The sequence below is a fragment of the Crocodylus siamensis genome, chromosome 3 (assembly GCF_052110815.1).
Source record: "Crocodylus siamensis isolate JL-2025a chromosome 3, ASM5211081v1, whole genome shotgun sequence".
Lineage (NCBI taxonomy): Eukaryota > Metazoa > Chordata > Crocodylia > Crocodylidae > Crocodylus > Crocodylus siamensis.
In genome coordinates, this window is record NC_143397.1 from 200,212,487 (window position 1) to 200,235,478 (window position 22,992).

General features: G+C 38.7%; 1 protein-coding gene across 6 annotated transcripts in view; it reads right to left on the reverse strand.

Annotated features, from left to right (window-relative positions):
* NCOA2 (nuclear receptor coactivator 2) overlaps positions 1-22,992 on the reverse strand; it is a 271,388-nt gene that overhangs the window by 157,632 nt on the left and 90,764 nt on the right. For 2 of the 6 annotated variants that reach the window (XM_090040143.1, XM_090040138.1), the window contains exon 4: positions 13,645-13,702. The exons of the other annotated variants lie outside the window; for them this stretch is intronic. The gene's annotated coding sequence lies outside the window, so the exon portion shown is untranslated. The remainder of the gene's footprint in view (positions 1-13,644; positions 13,703-22,992) is intronic. 6 annotated transcript variants of the gene reach the window in all.

Consider the following 22,992-nt stretch of genomic DNA (forward strand, 5'->3'; position numbering starts at 1 on the left):
AAATATTATTTATATCAATTACTACCAAAAATACTTAAAAGTACTTATATCAAGTACTTAAAAAAACCCCAACAACCTGTCCCCTTGATAATTTCTGTCATTAGCAGAATCCCTCATTAAAGGAACTGTTTCACAAGCCATGACTTAAACATTCATTAAAATTTCCAGTGTTGTCATGCTTCACAGTATATGTGGAGAAAGTTGAGAAGCTGTATACAATGAAATCATAGCCTTAAACTGTGAAGCATGCCAAGGCTGGACAACATAAAGTAAAGCAATGAAAATAAATATCTGCAATAATCTTTCACTACCCTTATAAAAATGAGCAGACATGTACATTTGAAGTAAAATCAACTTTAAACAAATTGTTTCTGTTTGCAATAAATGCATTCTGCTTGACATGGCAGAGTTGAGACTTAACTGAAATGTGAAAATTTAAGAATTGGATATTCACCAGGTAGAAACAAACAAAAACAAAACATGTGCTAACACAATAGCAGTAATATTCTTAAGTCAGTGATTGACTAAGTGGTTAAAACAACTTCTCATAAACATAAATGCAATTTGTAAAATTAGAAACTACATATGAACAGACATCACTTCACCTTCCATGAAAATGCAGCCAGCATGACTGAACAGCAGTGGGAAGCTGGAAAGTGAAGAATACTTTATCCAGTTAAAGTGACAGCAAAATGTAGCGATGTAGGTAATCATCTACACAGGGGTTCTCAAGCTTGTTAGACTTAAGGCACCAACTCAATGCACCATCTTAGTCTTCACTCTTTTTTTTGGCTGTGGAAAAATAATATAGTAATTCTTCTGTTGCAAAGAACTCGGAAAGACCACAAGAGAGGAGAATGTTTCTAATACTATGGATTCCTATTTGAAATTAATGGATTTATCTTGTGAATCATATTTGCACACTTAATGGTACTAATATTGTATGGCACCTTATGATACCCGTGAAATGATCTCAGGGCACCAGAGACCTACGCTGAAAAACTACCAAACCACTCTGGCAGATGACTAACTCTTGAGAATGGTGCTATGGCATCTTTAATAATCAAAACTGCTGAGGGTTCCAGTTTTAAATTTACCATCAGAAAAGCAGGCCCTTAACATCTTAATAGGATACTGGTTCTATGCCAACTGAAAGGGAAACATTCAACTTACTAAATTCTAAAAACAGAAATATTTTTCCAAACTACATTTTGTTTGGGAAACTGCCTTTTTTCCCCCCAAAATTTGGTGTTTGTGTGTGATTAAGGGACAAAGGCTGGGAAACCACACACACAGCTCAACAGTATTCAAACATTTACTGCAACTGCTGCTCACACCCTGAAACACTGCACACAAATTAGCATTGTAGCCTACAGTTCACCATTTTCAAAAACCTGAAAATAGAAAGTATGAAAATTATATACATCATTCATGTAGAGCTGACAGATATGCTGACTGTCCTCAGCATAGATATGGCTTTTCCATGCTTTCACTTTTTACATAATCCCTGGAATCTCCCCAGATTTACTTTAATAAAATGCACGAGTGTCAAACATACAACCTGCAGGCCACATCCAGCCCGCAGAGCTCCTGGATGGCTGGATATATGGTGGAGGGGCGGGTAGTGATGGCATTGGCCCTGCAGCTCCATGAGCTGACACAGTAGTGAGAAGGCTGTGAGGGTGAATGCCACTGTCTCTCACCTTGTCACCAAAATCACAGGCAGAGACCCATTCAGGACTTGTTTCGTAGTGGCAGGGCATGCAGTGGTGGAATTGACCCCTGTGGCTCCCTGACCCAACACAGCAATTTGGGCAGCCATGAGGTTTGGTGCTTACGCTGGAGGAAGGTCCAGACCCGGCCCATGGAGACAACTGAGTTTCAAACACCTGGTTTAATGTAATTATTAATGTAAACAATGTAAATGAGCATCAGCATTGAATGCGTTGGACAAGAGAATAAAATGAAGCAAGATCACTGAGCTTTGTACTTAACAGGAAGACTATTTATTTTTCTGTCAGATACATGCTTACGACTGTCACCTTGAACCTGGAATACTGCAGTTAACACCAGATGAAGTCATACCTTAAAACCATTACCAGACTGAGAATTTACTCCCTATTTGGATTTTAAATGATAGATACTAGAAGACCTATCTACATTAGCTACTACAGTAGTTAAGTGGCATTAAATGACGTCATTTGTTAAAGGGTATGCCTTGCGGAGAACGTTTTACAACTTTGTTTCATAACCTCTGGTGGTCACCAGCCACCAATTTCTGGATAAAGTTTACGATGTTAGGTTCAACTGAGAAAGCCTGGAGAGTTCAGAATCTGGATTACTGAGCATATTTCTCTCCATTTTATGTCATGACAGCTGAGAATCTGGGATAGTCAAGCTAACCATTGCCAAACGTAAACGAGTGGGAAGACAGCGAAGCTTTGGAATTTGCTTCCCACCTTTGCTCAACAGATGCTCAAGGTCTTCACTGGTTCCTGGTAACTCAAGGGAAGTGCTTCACTAGCTACTGAAGACTACAGCCTAGCAGAAGTGGGTGCCAGCTAACTAGAACTACCTGACTGCTTGTTCTGGAGCTGGGATAATTCTCTATGCAGCATATTGAGCACAGAAGGTGTTTATTGACATTATTGTTCCAAGAAAGTTGAGGTTAACTGGGATTAAAAAAAAGAGTGGTTGTAGGGGGATGAGGTTTTCTGAAGAAGCCTTTTCAAGAGGTTTCTTTTAATTTTTGGCTCTTGTTCTATAAATGATTTTGATGTAGCCTATTGTTAGTTACTCTCAAGATACTTAAAACTCTGCAAATATCTATGCAAATCAAAATAAAAAAAGAGAAGCATTCATAGTTCTCTACAAAAAAGAAGAGAGTGTTGAATGGGTGAGATGTTTCTTTCTGGCAGGTGGCATGAGCTTTTTAATTTCTGTTTTAAGAGTTGTGAATTAAGAATATTAGAAATAAGGAACTTATGGCAGTGAGGACTGAAGAAGCTAAAGTTATGAAACAGGCAGATGAAAAGGTGAGTTTCTATTACGGGTTTTTAAAGAAAGCAAATTTACAGTGATGATGATAGCCAGATTCACACAGTTGGGAAGTAAACAACACGGTTAATTTAAATTACTAGATTTTGAAAATGAGGAGATGCGAGTGAAATCTGAGTCAGTGGACTTCTGGGTTGATATGTTCCCGTTACCAAGAGTTAGTGAAGTATAGGGTGTCAGAATAGAGCCTTTATTTTACATTTAAAGTAGTCAAAATACAAGAAGAGAGCTACCATAACAAAGGGAATGTGATGCTTAGAGCTGCCTTTGTAACTAAGGAGGACAGGGCAGAAGAAAAGGAAGTAAACTTAAGTATCTGTCCTGTCTGTTTTAGATACTTAATTGCTTCCATGACCTCTCTCTCTCAATGAAGCAAAATCAGGACAGAAAGGAGCCTAAAACGACGCTATTTGATGGTGTAAGCTGTCTCTAACTCACCAGTTTGGGCCACAACAAACGCTCCGACTAGATTTAACCTCACAGTGTAACATGTAACAATGTAACAGCAGCCCTACAAAAAAAATAACACAATCATATATTCATGCCCTCAGCCCTCCATGTTTTCTGGACCTTCAGACATCCCTAGAGCTTGTATTATTCCAATCACTTTCCTATAGCCTTCCACAGCCTCTCCCTTGTCCCCAAGTCAGAACTCTCTTATGTGCTGGCTAGGACTTTCCCAGCCTGAGGTTTGCTGCTCCTCGGTCCCACTCTCAAATCCTTAAAGGGGAAGACTGTTACAGGCGGTGATAAACAAGCACAGAGGCTAAGAAATTAAAAGATCAAGTCCAATACAAGAGGCAAATACATACGAAAGGACAGTGTCAGTACAACAGATTGCTTTTAAGCCACTTACAAATTGTCTGGATAAACAGCAGACTTTCAGAGGTCCATTAGTTGACATGTACTGTAAGTGATTTTTCCTTCAAATTTTTTCTGGAAAACTTCTCAGATATAGCACTGATCCATTGTTCCATAACAGATTTCCTTTGCCTTCTTATTTTTACTTGGACATGGTTAATGTTGAAAATCTGGATTCCAACCAATACAGAGTTTTATTAAATAGTAGTAAGAAAGCAGTGGACATTAAAAATTATTTAAAAGTTTGCAGTTTGTGTAAGAATTAGTGCTGTAAAATGATTTAGAAATTTGATTGTGATTAGCTCCACAATTAAAAAAAATAGTCGCAATTAATCATGATTTTAAATCGCACAGCTAAAAGCTCAAATTATGCACAGAAAAGCTCAAAATTATGCAGGTACTTTGTATGGTTGGGAGGGCAGGTGTGGGGGCTGTGGGTGTGTGTGTAGGGTTTGAAGCCGGGGCGGGGGGAGGGCGGCAAAATGCCCTGACGGAGTGCAGGGTACTGTGGGGCAGCAGAAGGGCTGTGGTTTGGGAGTGAGGGACAGGGGTAGGGCACAGGCATATCATTGTCCCTTTGAGAGTCATAGTACCTACCCCACAACAGGTGTCACAAATCACAGAAATTAAGGGCTGGAAGAGACCTCAAAAGATTGAGTCCAACCCTACTTCGCTAGGCAGAAATACTGCTGAGATCAAATGATCCCAGCAAATTGTCCGTCTAGTCTCCTCTGGAAGACTTCCAAGGTTAGGGACTGCACCACCTCCTTGGGAAGTTTTTCAACACCACCGAAATCTAAGCCAGGGCAGGCAATTATTTTGGGCGGAAGGCCGCATACTGAGTTTTGGCAAGCCATCAAGGGCTGCATGATAGGCAGCCAGGGGCAGATAAATATTAAATTTTTTAGGGGCCCCGCAGACCAGATAGAATGGCCTGGTGGGCTGCATCCAGCCCTCGGACCGCATTTTACCCACCCCTGGTCTAAGCACTCAGGAACCTTGAAACCTAAGGATGAAGGAGACCTGATCAAGGAAAAGGGAAGGAGCATTTTGAAGGAGCATTTTGAAGACCATAGGCAACATGTGGGGGGGGGGCATGTGCCCCCCCCCCCCAGTGAGCACTCTGGCTGTTAGGGGGCCACAGAGAGCGCTAGTGTCCCCTCCCCACCAAAAATTGGCTCCTGCCAGTGGCACTTTGGTGGCAGAAATGCCATATGTACTGCCTGGCTGCTGGGGGACCGCCCCGCCCCCAGTCACTGGCTAGCCGCTAGGGGACCCCAGACTCAGGAGGCACCAGTCGCCTATGTTGAAAACCTTTGTAGTCGAGACTGTTATTGATTAGAGTGTTCTCAACTTCATTCATCTCACCCCAGTCAGATTAATCTCAGAATCCCTCCAACCCTTGATGAGGTGAAGAAAGCCATCATGCAGATGGAGAATGATAAGGCATCTGGAGCTGATGGAATCCCTGCCAAAATCTTCAAGTAGGTGGGGAGTCACAGCTCCCTGCCCTTATCTTAATGTTTTGGAATAATGAGGAAATACCAGATGACTATATTCTGACCGTGACAATCTTCAAGAAAGGAGACGAGTCTGACTATGGAAATTACAGAGGGATCGCCTTGCTGTCCATCACTAGAAAGATCATTGCAAGAACCCTCCTGAACCATTTCCTTCCACTTGCTGAAGAGCTCCTCCTGGAATCTCACCATAGTTTTAGGGCATCAAGAGGCACAATTGTATGATCTTCACAGCTCTCCAGCTGCAGAAAAAATGCCAGGAACAACATAAATATCTTTACATGGCCTTCATTGACCTCATTAAAGCCTCTGACTCTGTCAACCAGCAAGCATTGTGGAGGATCCTTCTGAAGTACGGATGCCCATTGAAATTGGTCACCATTCTTTGCCTCCCTCATGACAGTATGTGAGCAGTGGTTCTCAGTCACAAATTTATCCCAGACCTGTTTAAGGTTAAGATGAAAGTTAAGCAAGGCTGAGTCATCACTCCAACACTCTTCTCGATATTCCTTAATGTGATGCGACGTATGACCACCAACCAGCTTCCAGCTGGAACACAGCTAAACCACTGAATAGATGGCAACCTCTTTAATTCCAGCCAAAGCCAAGACCACTCCCAACCTCAATCATCGAGCTCCAGTGTGCTAATGATCCTATAGTGTGTGCTCACCTGGAAGCAGACCTTCAGGTAATCGTTGACATTTTTAGCTAGGTATACAAGAAAATGGGACTGACACTTAACTTTCAGAAGACTAAGGTCCTCCATCAACAAGCTCTTAATAAGCAGTCCCTAGCTCCAGGAATTCAGAATCACAGTGAGACTCTAGAGAACATTAAGTATATTCCATACCTCAGAAGATATCCCTCACAGAAGGCTGACATTGACAAAGAAATCTAACGTCACCTTGAAGGTGCAAATGCAGCCTTTGGATGCGTGAGGAATTGGGTGTTTGAAGATCATAACATCAGGTCCAATATCAAGTTCATGGTTTATCAAGTAGTTGTGATCCCCACCTTAATGTACAGAGCTGAGACGTGGACAACATACAGGAGACATCTCAAGCTGCTGGAGAAGTATCATCAGTGCTGCCAGATGCACCAACATTAGCTTCCTCTCACAAGCAAACACCATGAGCAGCAAGGCAATGATCATCCAACATCAAATTTACTAGACTGGCCATGTTGTTTGGATGTCTGACTCCACTCTCCTGAAGCAAGTTTTATTCTCCCAGTTCAGTCAAGAGGAGGGCAGAGAAAGCGTTTCAAGGACTTCCTCAAGGGCAACTTGAAAAAATGCATCACTGACATCAGCTCATGGAAGACTACTGCCCAGGACCACCCAAAATGGAAGAAACATCTGCTACACAGATCTCAGTACTTCGAAACCTTACAATGACAGCAGGAGATAGAAAGACAGGAGTGGCAGAACCAATGTGTCATGGACCGAATCAAGAATCCAGAGCCACCCACCCCACATGGAAACACATGCCCAAGTTGCAACAGAGTCTGTCGATCCCGAAATGGCCTCATGAGCCATGTATGGGCCCACAGATAAGGTAACCATGGAAGAAAATTATCCTCCACTGTGAAGGATTGCTGAAGACAGGCTCAATTCTGAACTCAGTGTTTGGATTATGGGCCAGGAAGTTTGATATTATATTGTCCCAGACCTCAAGATTGGAGAACTTAAAAGTTTTGTGCAGTAGGCCATTCCTTAAATCAACTGAAAGGCTGAAACTAAACAGAATGCAGAAACCCACTTAAGTAATGTAGCACAAAAGGAACTTGCATACAAGTACTGTATTTTTGCACATATAGTCCATGGGCTATACACTTTTTTACAAACTTGACAGATGGGTGCGGGCTATAAAAGGGTGTGGGCTATGCAGAGTCTTTAGAACAGCATAGCCCATCCCCACCTGCAGGCTAATGTCACGGCGGCGGTGAGCCCCGGCAGGATTGAGCGCGGCTGGCAGTGGTGGCGGAGAGTGGGGTTGCCTCTGGCCCCCCCCTCCCCCCACTTGCAGCTCCTCATCCCTCCCCTCCCCTGCACTACTTTTAGCTGGCTCCAGCTCCAGCCTCTGGCAGCTGTGCCCAGCAGAACCTGCGCTTCAGCACAGCTGGCAGTGGTGGGGAGCGGGGCTCGCAGCTCCTCATCCCTCCCCTCCCCTGCAGCAATTAACACTGGCTGGCAGCGGGGCTCACAGCTCCTCATCCCTCCCCTCCCAGCAGAGCCCACACTTGAGCACCAGCTGGTGGCGGGTTATACATTGGTGCGGGTTATATCAGCGTGCGGGTTACTTGCGCAAAAATACGGTACCCCAAAATCTGTACTCCCTGCCTACTGATTTCTAAGTGGAGTCTCAATTTTTGCCTACAATATCCTAAATAGCTTGTATTCTGACTCAGCTCATGACCCTGAGATCACCTTTTGCTTTTACTTAGGTTTATTTCAAAATGATAATGAAGGTGCCACCATTTTTTCTTATGTTACATAGACCTATATGAATAATATAAACACTAATCCCTACATTATCTACATTAAATCTAACACCCCTTAAAATATTTCTTCCCCATGGCACCAGTTTTGAAAGCAGTTTCAGTGTTCTAAAGTCAATGCATACCTGTATGTAACGGTTCCATAACCGCATAGTATGAGTATGCATGCTGTATTTATCATATAACAATAAATAAAATTAATCTTGTTTTCAGCTTATAATATCTTTTACTCAAGGGCTGCAATGTGCCTTTGCCAAGGTGGGCATGTATTATTATCCCCAGTTTTCAGGTGCAGAGACAGACAAAGAAATAAAGTAACCTGTCCAAGGTCATTCGGCAATCTGGGATGTCTCGAAGTGGGAAACTGTATTAATGTCAAAACCTGTGGCTTTCTTGCTCTATTTTCATACTTGTAAAGTGAAAATGTTTAACTATCAATTTGAACAAGAAAGCTAAACACATCTATTAGATGCTTTATGCATCTTAAATATAAAAATATATTCACTGAAAGGAGGAAAACTTACTAACTTTAGGAATGAACTCGATTGGGTCTACCTAGATATGTCCTTGGAGCAGGTGCCTCAGATTAAGTTGATGTCAGGAACAGGTATGTCACACTCAGTGGACAAAACTGTCAGGGTTTTTTTGGATCAAAAACAAAACGGTCTCTCTCCAGCTTTCTGTGATATCTGCTATCACCCACTAAGACAGTAAAATAGGTATAGAATAGCAGTAATTGTAAAGGTATCTTTTATAAGAACTGTAGAGAGAGAGTTTTTCCTAAGAACTGTAGAGAGAGAGTTTTTCCTGTGGGTTATTTTCTGTTATAGGTTTAATGACATACGGTGAACAGTGCAACTTGAAGAATACCTTCACATCAAAAGATTTATTATTTTCCCCTTTAAAAATAATTAAACCAAGAAACCATACAAAATAAAATATTATAGTAGTATTAAAATAAAGTTATTAGGACAAGCCATTTTACAGAGAACTGAGACCTATTAAAACTATAGCAAACTTCAAATATTCCCCAATATTTTCATTAGAACTTGCAGAAAAATGTTTTAGCCAATGCCAATAGACACTTTGTCCCATAACCCACGAGAAATATTTTAAACTGAAAATATCAATTATATATAAGGACCAGAATTTTACCTTTGATATTTATGGCCATCAGAGTATAGCAGAAATAGAACTCTAAATATCAGAGAGGAAACCAATAATTGCAAATCAAAAGTGATATGCAAGCACTATAGTGTCTTTATATAACTAGAAAAAAAAAAAAACATAACAGCAATCTGTTAGGTAAAAATACTTTGCATTTAGGGCTCAATATTGCAAGGTGCTGAACAGTCTTCCCCCACAGAAGTCAAGGCACCTAACTATTCATGTGCTTACATTTAAGCACCTGCTTTAAAAGGCTTTTTTTGGACTAGGGCCAAATGGTCAGGCACCTTGCAGGGTTTCATTCTGGTAATATTTCAAAGCAGGCTGCAGCTATTAAAACAACCCTCACAATATTTTTGTGAAGTTGGTGAACAGTAACGTCTCCAAAGGACATATGTGAATAGAAGCAGAGAGATCAAGAAAATAAATCTTTTTAATCCAGAAAAAAAGCCTGTACAATAATTTTCTACAAAGAAAACATTCCGATTGCTGACATAAAAGGTTTTTTGAACAAACAAAGTTATTTGTATTTTACTGAAAAAAATGTCCACTACCGTTATCAAAAGGCAGGTAACAGTTGGTGATAAAACAGAATATTTCATAAAAGTTCTTCACTTCAAAGCTAACCTTAAGTGATGCTGCCACCTGATCTTTTCCCTTATATGTTATAAAAAAAGATCAACAACTATTTTTTGCATGTGTTGGGTGGATACAACAGGAAACTGTCATACCAATATGCAATGCCCTCTCCCCTCTATACCATCAAAATGAAATTCAGGATACTACACTATATATAAAGGTAGGGAAAAAACAAAGATTCACAAAGTTTCTGCAAATCATTAAGGAAATCTCATTCCTAAAAAGCCACAACCATAATCAGCTTTGGAAAGAACTGCAAAGCAGATAGTGGAAAATACAGTATTTTCTCACATACAACACACCACTAAATAAAACATACACCTTGTTTTTGGAAGGCAGAATGTAGAAGAGAGAGAGTCATGGCTGACTGTCTAACAGAGTAGTGGCAAAGTGTGGCAACCCAGGAGACAATCTGGGAAAGGAAACAGACAGCAGGACATTCCTTGTGTGGCAGGAAGCTCCTGCTGCCTCACCCAGACGGTTTCTTGGGATGCCACACTACCTGAACACCCTGTGGTCCTAGGAAGACCTATTCTGCGTCACACAAGGTTGTCCCATAGCCTTTGAAGGGCAGTACCAAGACTGTCCATTTTTTACTGTAAGTAGTTATTTTTCACATACAAATTCACGTAAATAAAGTGTCACAAATCTCATCAAGATCCTACCAGCAACTCACTTGCTGCATCAGGCACAGGCTACAGTGCTCTGCTAATACCTATAGTTACAAGGAAGTTAACACAGGACTTGGCCACTTCAGCTTGCTGAGCCAATCAAGTGGCAGCCATCTTGGCAGCTGCATGGCATGCCGTGTCTCCAGCCATGCTTCTTTTCCAGCGAAGAACATAGTTTCGCCATTTAATACACACATGCTAATTTTGTGGGGGAGGACAGGACCGATTTAAATGGGAAAATGTGTGTAATGTATACAAGAAAACATGGTATATTTTTACCCAAACAAGCTATCCACAACTAAGCAGTTTTACACATTTTCTGATGATTTAAGAAATGAATTTTTAAGCATTCAAAATGTAAAACACTTTCTGAATGCCAAGTGCCTGATATATAACTTTTGTGCAAACTGATTTCTCCAGACAGTGAAATCAAATGTACATATCATCAAAATTCTCCTCACAAGGTTTACAAGAAGCTGTCAAAAGTCTTGATATGTATGCCAAACTGCAAAAATATTTTAATGTAATGAATGGAGTAAGTAAACACTTCTCAGTTGAGCTCAGTCCTCGATTCCCATACAACTAAAAAGTATAAAAAAGATATATCAGCACCAAGGACAAGAAAGAGCACAACCCTGTGTGCACAGGAACTGGCACTTACACTTTGCAGGGCTTATTTCTATCGCTAAACATGGAATAAGTTTGGCCAGACTTTGCTTCATAACTTTACTGGATTTAAGCTCTTTACTAATATTTTTGCTACAGTTTTCAACACCTGTGCTTAAGTAGATACTATGTAAATTAGTATAATCTTATTAGCTTTAAGTGGTCACATCTCCAAACATGGGAACTGCTGCTGCTTTATCCAATCAGCTTTCACTAATCTGCACACTAATAGTTGCTCTTGCTGTGCTTTGGGATTGACTGTTATGAGGTCAAAACGGTGATCTAAGCTAAAATAAAGAAACAATCCCCACCCCTTCCTGCCTTTGTTGGTGTTTTTTTCCTCATAAAGAGCAGCAACAATTTAATTCTAACTTGTCTGGAAACCTAAAGTTACTGAATTTCTGCTTTTCTTTTACATTTTAAAGTTAATTGGTACAGCATACATATCACATGCACATGTTCCTAGTGCTCTCTATTACTTGCACTATCCTCTTAGATGTCTCACACTAGACATGTCTCTCTCTAATAGGAAGTACATCATACACTGTAAAAGCAAAATCTGCTTAAATACCTGTAGAGATTACACACTAAAGCAAGCTAAAATTAGCCTTCCTTTAATAAATATTTCAGCACAATTTTAGTTTCTTATGTATATATGCCTATACTCAAACTGCTCTGTGCCACTGACATCACTGAAAGTTTTAGGAAATGTGTTCATTTAGCAAGGTTTAAATGAATCATTTGCAAAATGTTTTGACCCCTGTGGACGTCAAAGAACAAATGATTACTATTAGGCCTCAAGCATAAGAGTACCAGAATAAGTATAAAAAATATTCGTTTTGTGGGGAACACAATGGCTAGCACAGGGGTAGGCAATGTTTTTGGCAGGAGTGCCAAAAAAACTGCAATGTCTACCTTGTAAGGTGCTGGAGTGTCAGCATGCCAGAAAAACAAAACCAGGGCAGGCAGGTACATGGTAGGATACATTGCATATTAATATAGTTAATAATCATAAATGTTGCTTTTTCTGTAAATACCAAGTATTCTAAAAATTCTAAACCTGGTGACAATAAGTGAAACTACATATACTACCTTTGTTCTTGTGTATTCAGTTTTTTTGTTAAGCATGCTGTGATGAGAGAAAGTTAAAGAAAAAACAAAAAGAGAGAAGAGAAAAAGGGGAGAGAAAGACAGAAAAAGGAGAGAAATGAGAAGAAATAGAAAAAAGGAGAGAAAAAAGAAAGAGAGGAGAGAAAATGAAATAGGAGAAAGGAGAGAAAAGTAAGAAAAAAAGGAGAGAGGGAGGGAGAGAAGAGAGGTAAAAGAGGAAAAAGATAGGGACTTACCAAAATCACAGCACAAGTGGGCTGCATGGCAGCACCTTCAGTTTTGCAGGTTCCCTCGTAAGCCCCCCTACCACTGACTGGTGGAGGGGCTGTGCTTGCAGCTTACTCCTGGTTGGCAGGGAGGTGACAACTGTAGTTTTAAATGTGGTGCCATTTTTGCCTCCCTGTCAAGGGACTCCAGCAGGCCCACTGCTTGCTGCTGACCAGTGGAGAGGCAAAAACGGCTCCACGTTTAGGATCACTGTTTTTGCTCCCCTGATGAATTGAGGAAGAGATACAATTCCTGTGGGGTGAGGTGGGGTGGCCCAAGTGGGGAGGGACCCAGGGCACCAGGTGAGGGGGTCTGGGAGAAGCAGGGGAGCTACTTCCTGTGGTGTGCTAAAGAAAATATCTCCACCAGCCACTAACTGGCACTCGTGCCAGGGGTCGCCCATCTCTGGGCTAACATTTATTTAGTTTTTAATTACTTGACAAAAATGGAGCAGTAGCGTTATTTTAAGCCATTCACCTATTCAAAGGATGGGTTATTTCACATCAGGAAATAGCCGACTTGAGGTTGATTGAATGTTCCATATAAAGACATTGACTGTCTCCTTTCAAATACTAATGAAAAACATTAATTAGACTAGATAAATATTGATTACCTGCAACTGTTGGCTCAATGCAAGGTAATATGAAAAGATAGGTGACTGCAAACATTTCTGTAATTCCCATCAGACATGTGATATTCTGTATTAAAAACTGAACAAAAAAATTCTTCTGTGACAAAATTAAAAGACACACTTTTCTTCTAAGTGGATTCAAGCTATAGCATGAGAAAATGTTAACATTTTCTGAGTCATATTTTCAAAATGCAGACAAAGTGGAAAATGAATTAGATATAGTTAGGTAGCAATGGAAAAACATTTACCTAACTAATATTGTACACAGAAGTTTCACCTACTCCTAAAATTATAGATAAGAACATTTTTTTGCAAGTCAAGTTGGAAATATTTGCATACTAAAATTGAACACTAGAAGAACCACTACCTTTTTTATTTCTAAGACTATGTAATAAATAAGTTATTCTAGAAGGAGAAAGAATGTGTTAAAATAAAGTGTATAAACTTTATATTCTTCAATGAGATATCCATTTTAAGTCACTAAAAACTTGAGAATACTATAATAATGCTTAAATATGTTTCTGCAATTTAAATAAGTGAACATAAAGTAACTCACTTCATTTCAGAAGTGTGAAACTTGTTCCTTCCCTGATTTTCTTCATCCATTGTATACACTGAAAATAACAGCAATATTTAACACAATTTTTAAAATTTTTTATATACATAATACTAGGATTCAACATACAAGATGAGCATGCATACACAACAAACACACGTGTCTAAAACACTACAACAACTTTATGATGTAATGTCAAAAACATCCTTGTGAGGTAGAGCGGCAGGTAATAATTATATCTATGCAAATGGAGAAGCTGAGAGACCAGTTCTGTGATTACCCTAAAACCATTAAGCAAGCCAGTGACAGAGCCGACAACAATTTGAATCCTAGTACGATACTCAATTCCTTTAGATAATTTTAAGGATACTCATCAATGGTAGAATGAGGATTCTTATAATTGATAAAAGGATTTTAAAGTAAACATACCATATTTTCTCATATACAATACATACCTTTTCTTCCAAAATCAGCCCCCATTCCCCCAAAACTGGGGTATGTGTATTAAGTGGGGAAGCTGATTTTCTACCCAGGACAGAAGCATTCTGCTTTGACTCCTGTTGTGGTATTATTATCCAGGCAGCTGAGATAATGAATTAACTTAATGGATCATTGTTCTTTACCCTACAGGTGTTAACAAGTGATTTCTCTTTTTCATAGAATCGGAGAAGAAAAAAGTCATCTAGTCCAATCCCCTGAGGATCATCCCTATCCAAACCATCCTAATACAAATCAGTAATCTGAACTCTACATAAGACTATTGTCAACCTTGACAGCACAGACCTAATTACCCTAACCTACCATAGGTAAAGCAGCCGAGCAGCCAAGGACCTGCTTTTAAAGAAGGTTGTTAATATATGCTCAAGACTTGAATGGTCTTTATAAAGCTAACCCTTTTAAGAGCAATTATGCTGTCCTGCTAGCTGTTCCTGGTCTTTCTTTCATTCCCCAGTTCTTTATTTCTTTTCAAAGTCTCCATCTCTTTTCAAAATCATTGATCCACCAATGGAAACCAGTCTTCAGCAGCTGCTAGGGTTTCAGCCTTACTTAAGCAGGAAAGGGAAGGTAAGTCAGTTGAAGATAAGGCTCTGTTCTTGTTCTATGCAGCCATAACACCAGGGGGAAAAAAATCTTCATTCTGCCTTTCATAAACAAATTGTGTATTATATTCCAAAGCATACTGTATTCAAGAAAATATGGTATACCTTTATTTTAGGGAAAATGCACCAGAAGCATTCTAGGGATACAAAACATACCACTGTTAATAATATGTACAATTTTGACCTGATGATCCCTGAGATTATCATTTTCAAGCACTTACCAACAAATAAAAATCTGTTTATGTTGACTACAGCACTTAAGAGTTGAAATTTTCTTTCAATCTATTTTATCCATCTAGAAAATTTAAAAACCTTGTTAAGTGAATTTATCAAGCTTCTACAGTAGCCACTGAACTATTTAAGTGCTTCAAACCTTTCATCATCAACTCTTTCCTATGGGTGCAGACATGGCTAAAATGCATTGACTTGTACCAGGAAGAGAGATGCTTGAAGTAAAACCTAGTTCTGTCAAAACACAGTATATGATTCCATATTCATTTTTTTAAAGACTTCATTATTAGTGTTTGAACTTTCTTTCCCCCAAAAAATTGTTATAACATTTATATCATCATCATCATCTGCTTCCAATTTCTAGTCTCAGTAAAAGTCACTCTCAAAAACCGAAGGAAATTTTTTGCAAACCACAGATATAATAAAGTAACCTCCCTCAGTGGATTGGTCTAAAAGCCTTGATTGCCAATACTCCACCTCTCAACATCTGGCACAGGAATCAGATTACAAGCTAGGCAGCAAACTGAGAAGCAAGGAGGGAGAGAGAAAGGTAGTAGCTGGTTAACAAATACAAGCAAGTATGCCTTCTCTGATGCCCATCTTTTACTTGATGTCACTATGTCAAGCTGATCTGAAGGCAAATCGCACACAAAATGAGTATCCATACCATCCTCTCCCTCCCTCTTTAATTGCATCCATGAAAAGCTGGTTACAACAAAATATCCTTCGATGACTTAATAACTGTAACTGTGCCAAAAGCACAATTTAGAATTTATTGTGCTTCTAATTTTGTTAAGTGACAGCATAAAGTTCACAGAGAGAAGACAATCTTTATCCTGTATTCATAAAATTTTTCTGCTTTACATAAGCTAACAATCCAATTGCCAAATACTTCACAGGTAAACACCACAACATTTTAAATGCCGATTTTTAAACGACAGAGAATTTTTTTAACCAAATAAATAACGTGTACTATTTCATTCAGTTTTTACACACATAAAAAGACTGTTGACACAAAGTTATGTTTAATAGCAAGTGTTTAATAATGTTAATGATAACTAATTTTGTTAGATCCCTTGATAAAAAAAAAATATATATACCCTTTTCCCAAATCCACAGCAAAATAATATAAAACCTTCCCCCTGGCATGTAGAGCTCAGCAGCCTACTATAGTCTGAAAGTTCAAAAATAATTCAAAATGTTCAAAATGATTTTCTGTTCAAATGCCAGCTTGGCAAACCAGTCAGGAAATCATTAAGTTAAATAACAACAACAGAAGTTGAATATTTTTGGCTAAACTGCTTGATGGTCCATACAAAAATGAAACAGGCAACTGCAAATGCAAAACTTTCAAAGACGCACTGTATTAGTGTTACAAAACTGACTTCTCCTGTATGCCTGGTGTAATATGATCATAATTGCCAAGAAAGGGCAAGAGACTGACTATGTTAAATCCCGCCATCTGTAGGTGCTTTACGCAGCTCCGTTTGCTGTACAGTGAGGTCAAAAGTTTACAGTATTTTCACTTGTTCATAACCAATCACAGAACTCCTTGTTATGTGTAATCTTTGACCCATTCTCAAAGCATTACACAGTAATATGCTTATACTGAAAAGACCCACACATTTTAATAAGAATACACTTCTTGTTGGTTAGCTTAATAATTATTATTTCCACATTCAGTAAGCATACTGAACATAAATTGTTCTTCCCAGTCCCCTGGAATGCAACTACACTTCATTTTTCCCTTTAAACTGCTACTGAAGCTCTGACTTCTCAATCAGGAGCAACGTGGAGGTAGTAACTGGAAAGCATTCACCACAGGACAGTAGTGTTAAAAGTAAGTGGACCCAACTGTTAAGTTGTACAAACAGAGAGACAAGATGCTCCCTCACTCACTCCAATTATTTAAACTAGGCCTCACAATAAAAACACCAAAAGAATTTAGTCTTCAACAATTACAATTAATGACTTGAGAGGTGTCACAAAGTTATCCCATTACAGAACACAGCAGATTAAAAAAGACTGATGAAATAAAAATCTCTTAAGCAGAAATTTATACTGGAGAACTGGGTAGAGGGTTTTTTTCTCACTTTTATTAAAAGTATTTTAAAAATTGGCCTTACTATAACATAGATTTCTGCTAATTAGAATATGCCAAAGTAGACAGCTGGGCTTACTACCAAATTCACTTCTGACAGGCAGATGGCCCAAAAGCAACATTACAATATGTAGTGCTACCTTGATTATTTCCAAACTCCTTTATTCACACAACCATTAATTCCTAGAAAGTAATCATACAGCAATAGATAAATATCAATAAAAGCAAGCAGAGGGAGATAATGAAAGCTAACTTCAGAGAAAGGTGAGATTCTTAATTGGAGGTTGTAGTAGTTTTTAAACCACATTACTGTTACATGACAAACTACATCTAAAAAAAAAGAAAAAAAAATCACTTAAACTTATCATCATACAGTCCTACAGGAAAGCACACAAACCACACAAAAGTCATGCATCCTTTAATATGAAAGGTAGGGGAGTACAGACGACACTTTTCTTATGTATGAACAAACAAATATACAAACACTGTTTTGATAGTTGACTCTTTTCTCCTACTGGTGTAATCTATTTGCGAGACCAAAATCTATAGGCAAGTCTTATGAAAAATTAAACAAATCTGTTTACGGTTACACAAAGTTCTGAATCAAAAGTGACTTGTTTGATTTTTCCTTATGTCTACAAATACTTTCTCATCCAGCCAGGGAATAAAAACGATATTACATTTATTATCAAAGCAGTAGTTCTCAACCTTTTTAGATTCAAGACACCCTTCATTAGGGTCAAGACACCCCTCAGAAAATGCCAGCTCTTACTTCTCACTTACTGTTTGACTTCTGAAAAATAATAGAGCAAGTATTTAATTGCAAAGAACTCAGGATAACTCAATGAGTCAGAACAGTTTTAACACTATGAAACCCTATTTAAAATCTATACGTTTATCTTGTGAATCCTGTTCGCACACTGTTGCACAAGAGTGCTCACACTGTGCAGCACCCTTGACTGCATCTCAAGACACCCTGCTTGAGAATCAGTAGGCTAAGAATATTAAGCACTCTGATTAATTAACAGGAAACCGTGAATAATCAAATGAATACTAGTAGTTTGTGACTGATTTATAGCCAAATATGTTTACATGCCACACACAAATAATTGTGAGCACCACAAACATTTACACTCAGAACAAACAGCATGCAACAAAACTTAATAAATTTTTAAGGACAGAAGTGACCATTATATCCATTTAGTCAGACCCCTATATAAATTTTACCAGCTAATTCCTTCATCAAGACTGACATATAGGCTTGTACAAGGTAAAAATAACAATTCATTCTTGCAAACTATTGGCCCACCTCACAACTGCTGACATTACAAAATCTATGGTCAAAGTCTGTTTGCACAGAAGTTCCTACATGTAAGTTAATATCACATATTTGGAGAAGTGGAAAACTTCCAACGTCCATTCTGACGCTTTGTTAGTAGAAACTATTTCTTGTTCCGTCAAGAAAATGCATCCTAGCCAAAAAACTAGAAAGCTTGAAACAGTTTTGAGCTTTTCTACCTACCTTGTACATGAGATGATAAAAGTGCATATGGAAATTTTCTTCCCGTTATAAGAGTAATATTTTTGCTTTGCAAATCTTTCATTTTACTCAATAGAAACTGAGTTTTTACATGCAGAGAATTTCATAATCTCTCTTAGAGAGAGAAAGTAAAGAAGACAAAAGAGCAAAGGGAGGTAACCGCGCTTAAATGAAAAGGAGACTAGATCCTGGGAAAGGGTGCAGAATAACCCTGTAATAATGAAAGATATGAGGGAGCAGTGGGGGAAAAGGAAATAACAGTGTCCTTCATCTAAGAGAGTTTAATGGGTACACTATTTTAACTGATACCAACCTGGACAAAAAATACATTCTAAGGAGAGGCAAGACAAAATAGCTATAGAAATGTAAGAGTAGAAAGGACTTCCCAGGTCAACGAGTCCAGTTCCCTGATGTCACTGGCTTTACCAAATTGCCTTACTAAATCACTTCGATAAAACTCAAATAGCTGATCAAGCTCAGGAGTTGCCTCTTTGGAAAAATCTGTAAAACTACCTGTTGGAAATCTACAGAGAAATCTACAGAGAATCCTCAATCCTTCAAAAAGCTCTAAGCTAAGGAGAATGAGCTTTAAAGTTCTGAGATGAACTTGTCCAAGCCTTCCTGGAAAAAATTAATATTAATGGAAAAAAGTTCTAAGTGCATGACAAGTGAGGCAATTTGTCTATGTGGAATTTAAAAATATCTGGTCAACTCCCACGCAGGAGACCTAGGTTTGATTAGGTAATAACTACAGCCATTGAGGCACAACGTCTGGACTTGGTCTGGCCTTTGGATACGGTCTCAATGCTCTAAAGGTGGGGATGGAAGGTCTGGGCAGCCTCCACTCCCCCATACTCCTCCCTAGGTGTATGCATCAAAGGTCCTAGTGACCCTTCATGCACATGCCATGATCTAGAAGGAGTGACAGTTGCCTACTACCATTTAATGATTTAGCTATTTGCTATGAGGATTGCTATCATGTAGCTGTCAGACCAAAACCAACTGACAGCCATTAACATAAACAGTCTTTCTTCCGACCTACTTGATAACCAAGGTGACTGCAATTTAGGTAAAGTAAATTCTACTCATATTATCAGCAGAAGGAAGAGCCTCCATGAAAAATCCCAGGTGGAAAACAAGCAAGAGGGCTAAAACTGGCTTTTCAAAAAACAGACTCTGGAACACAAAAGAACAGCCTGTCCAAATAATGGATCTTCTTGACCACCTATCCTAAACATATACTGTACCTTGAAGAGAGCCTGTTGTAGGTACCCAGGAGATTTCATAACCAAAAAGAAGAGAGAAATCTGGGAGACAAAGCCATAGGATCCATGACAGGTTTAACCAACAACCAAAATGCTCAAGAGCTGAAGAGATGACAGGTGGAGAAATGTGTGTGCAGGATTTTTTATTATTGTTCTTGAATCTGAATCTCTTATTCTTTCTCTAGGAGTAAAAGGTGATTGGTTTAGAAATTTCTTCACAAAATCATATTTCCTTTAACTGCAACTTGTCTCTCATGGGGTCAACAAATGGATCTTTAGGCAATGTATTTCTACTACCAGGAGCTCATGCAGGATCACTGGCACAGGGGGACAGTTGTTTCTGTTCACTATCAGCTATTAACCAGAAGCCAATATATAGCATCATATGAACATAGCCTTAGTAACCATTTATGGCAACACCGGATTCTTTTATTCAAATCCCAGTTCATTCATCTTTGATGATTTCCATAAAAGGACTGTTCCTGTAACAGCACATACAGCTGCATGGAAAGGAAGAAGTGGTTTTAAGTACACCCAACCTAAAATTGGAAATTTAAAAGCCTGAGATAATATTGTTGTTAGCTCCATCTGCATTCCCCTGTTCCATACCTGTTGAACAGGAAAAGAAAACCCGCATTAAAATTCTATTTAAAAGGCAAAGTGAGAACTAAAAATATATTCAATTATTCTTTGGATTTTATGGATGCCCTTTTTAAAATCAGATACAAGGCTTCTTATCCAATGTGGCTGTATAGCATTGCTATTCACTTGTAAACAGATGGTATTTTTCACTCCAGAGGAGATTGAACTTGAAGGATGAATAAATTAATTCAGATTTTAAATTGAGGAGACAAACACGCCAGCTATGCCCATGTGAAACTATAGAACAACATGATAAATTGCACACATTTGTACCTCTGCCCTCCTTAGCTATGCTCTTCCATTTCCACCTGAACTATTTCTATCTTTCAAAACTTCTCAGTTTTAAACTAAACAAACAACCTGACACAAAGATCCTTTTAACTATATCTTTACTACAGAATCTGCAACTTGCATATGTAGATAGAGACAACTGTCCTAATGGAATTTGTTTTTGATGACCTGCATAATTTCCTTCTGTCTTTACCACTCATATGGAATGCAGCCATCCTAGGATAATAACCCTTTTTGGCCTATACTACTGTGTGCTCCAGCCACTTACATTAAGCAATATATGCAACTATAATACTATATCACGTATGTGTACATTTTTTATAACCCATATGTTCGTAAATTCATAAGTTTATATAATTTATAAGCACATACAAATACAACTAGCCGAGAAGGTGGACCCGAGTGCTCTTGTGCCTTAATTCTTGAACATAAAGTTTCCAGATTCCCAGAAAAAGGCAGCATAAAAACAAGATGCACAGGCTTCCTTCTAAAAACAATTAAAATTCCAATTTTAATTTAAACTTCAGAGGGGTATAATACATTGCATATATAAACGTCTATGTGAATTATACCTTTGGTGCAGCATAGAAGCTTATGAATATTGAAGGTACTTTTCCAAAATCAGTTTTATTAAAATGTATGCAAGTACATTTCCATGAATGAGAATTGCATCTCTCAATATATGCAACTGACCACTGTTCTGTTTTGGAACTAGCTACAGACCTATCCTTTATCCCAGTAATTATAACCAATTTCACCATATCATGTATAATTTTGATGTATTCATGATCTTAATCTAGGGAATCATCTATGAAGAAAGAAAGAAGACACTAAATAAAGAAATATATGAGTAGCTCTAACTAAAATAATGTACAACTGACTGGAGTTATTTTATAACAAAAAATGTTGTAAGTACTAAGTAGGTGAATTAATATGTAGCCATCTTCCTCAGAGCAGCAGCTTTAAAGTTGCTTTAAAGCAAGCAAAGCACTGAAGTAGAGAAGGTAAGAAGTTCGGCTCCATTTTTAACAGTGGGTTAAAGACAAAAGGTTACAAGCCTTTACTGCAACTGAAAGTTTTTTATCATTTTCACTTGGAATGGAAAACATTTAATATGAAGAACTACTGTTTTTCACAGAACACACTCAATTCACTTTTCATAAATCTTTCTCCTGAATTATATCTGACACCTCTTGGAAGTTTGAAGCTGAAATCTGTTCTCTTTCTGAATGTTTTTCTCTTTCATCATATGGTACACAGTGGTTTGTTATCGTGGGGCTGCTGGCATCATTTTTGTTTTTTAAATTCTTTTTAGAAAAATAGCATAGGGCCCTGACAACTGTTTGAGCTCTTCCTGGCTAATCTCAGTAAAGAACCATAAAAATGGTTTAACTAGCGGACTAAGACTTCTGCCAGCATATAGGATCCCTGGCTGGCACACAGCAGAGTGGGTCTGTTGCCCAGGAGTTTCATAGACTGACATATTTAAAAAAGCAGCCACCTGGTAATTCACCCCATTGGGTTCACATTGTGCCTAGCAGTTTTATTGGAAAAAAATCAGAAAAGGGGACCTGCTCCCCGCCTCTACAGAAAAGGCTACACCCCTTAGAGAGAGAAAACACCTTTCAAGGAATCTTTCAGAAGACAGATGGCCTACTGTATGCGCTACTAACTAGACAACTACTGCTGCTTCAGCAGCAGAGTAGAGCTTCCCTGTAAAACTTTCTCCTCTTGGATAGCATCACACTTGGCTCTTCTGGGCAAGCAGCACAGACCAAGCACATTGCAGTAACCTTAGGTATTTGCTGTGCAAGTGCCTGGATGTTAGTAGAGCCAAAAAAAGGGAATGCAGGCTCCACTGGCTAAAGAGGCAGAGCTTCTGTCAAGGACACAAAGCAGCATAAGATGGCTTTGACACAATATGGAAGGATGCAGGCACAACAGAAGCATTCTTTTCTCTTGTCTGCTTTTTTGCCATGTTAAATGCCTATGCAGTGGGATAAGAAAGATGAGAAAACTTCTTCAGAAAAGGACGGTCCAAAAAAGGCTGAGCAATCAGGCTTCAAAAAATTAATGATAAAAGATTCTGAATAAAGCCAATTTGTAATGGAATGTTAGAAGTGAGGTCCCTAAAGAGAGAAACTGTCTACCAGCTCTGTAGCAGGTTTTGCTGCCCCA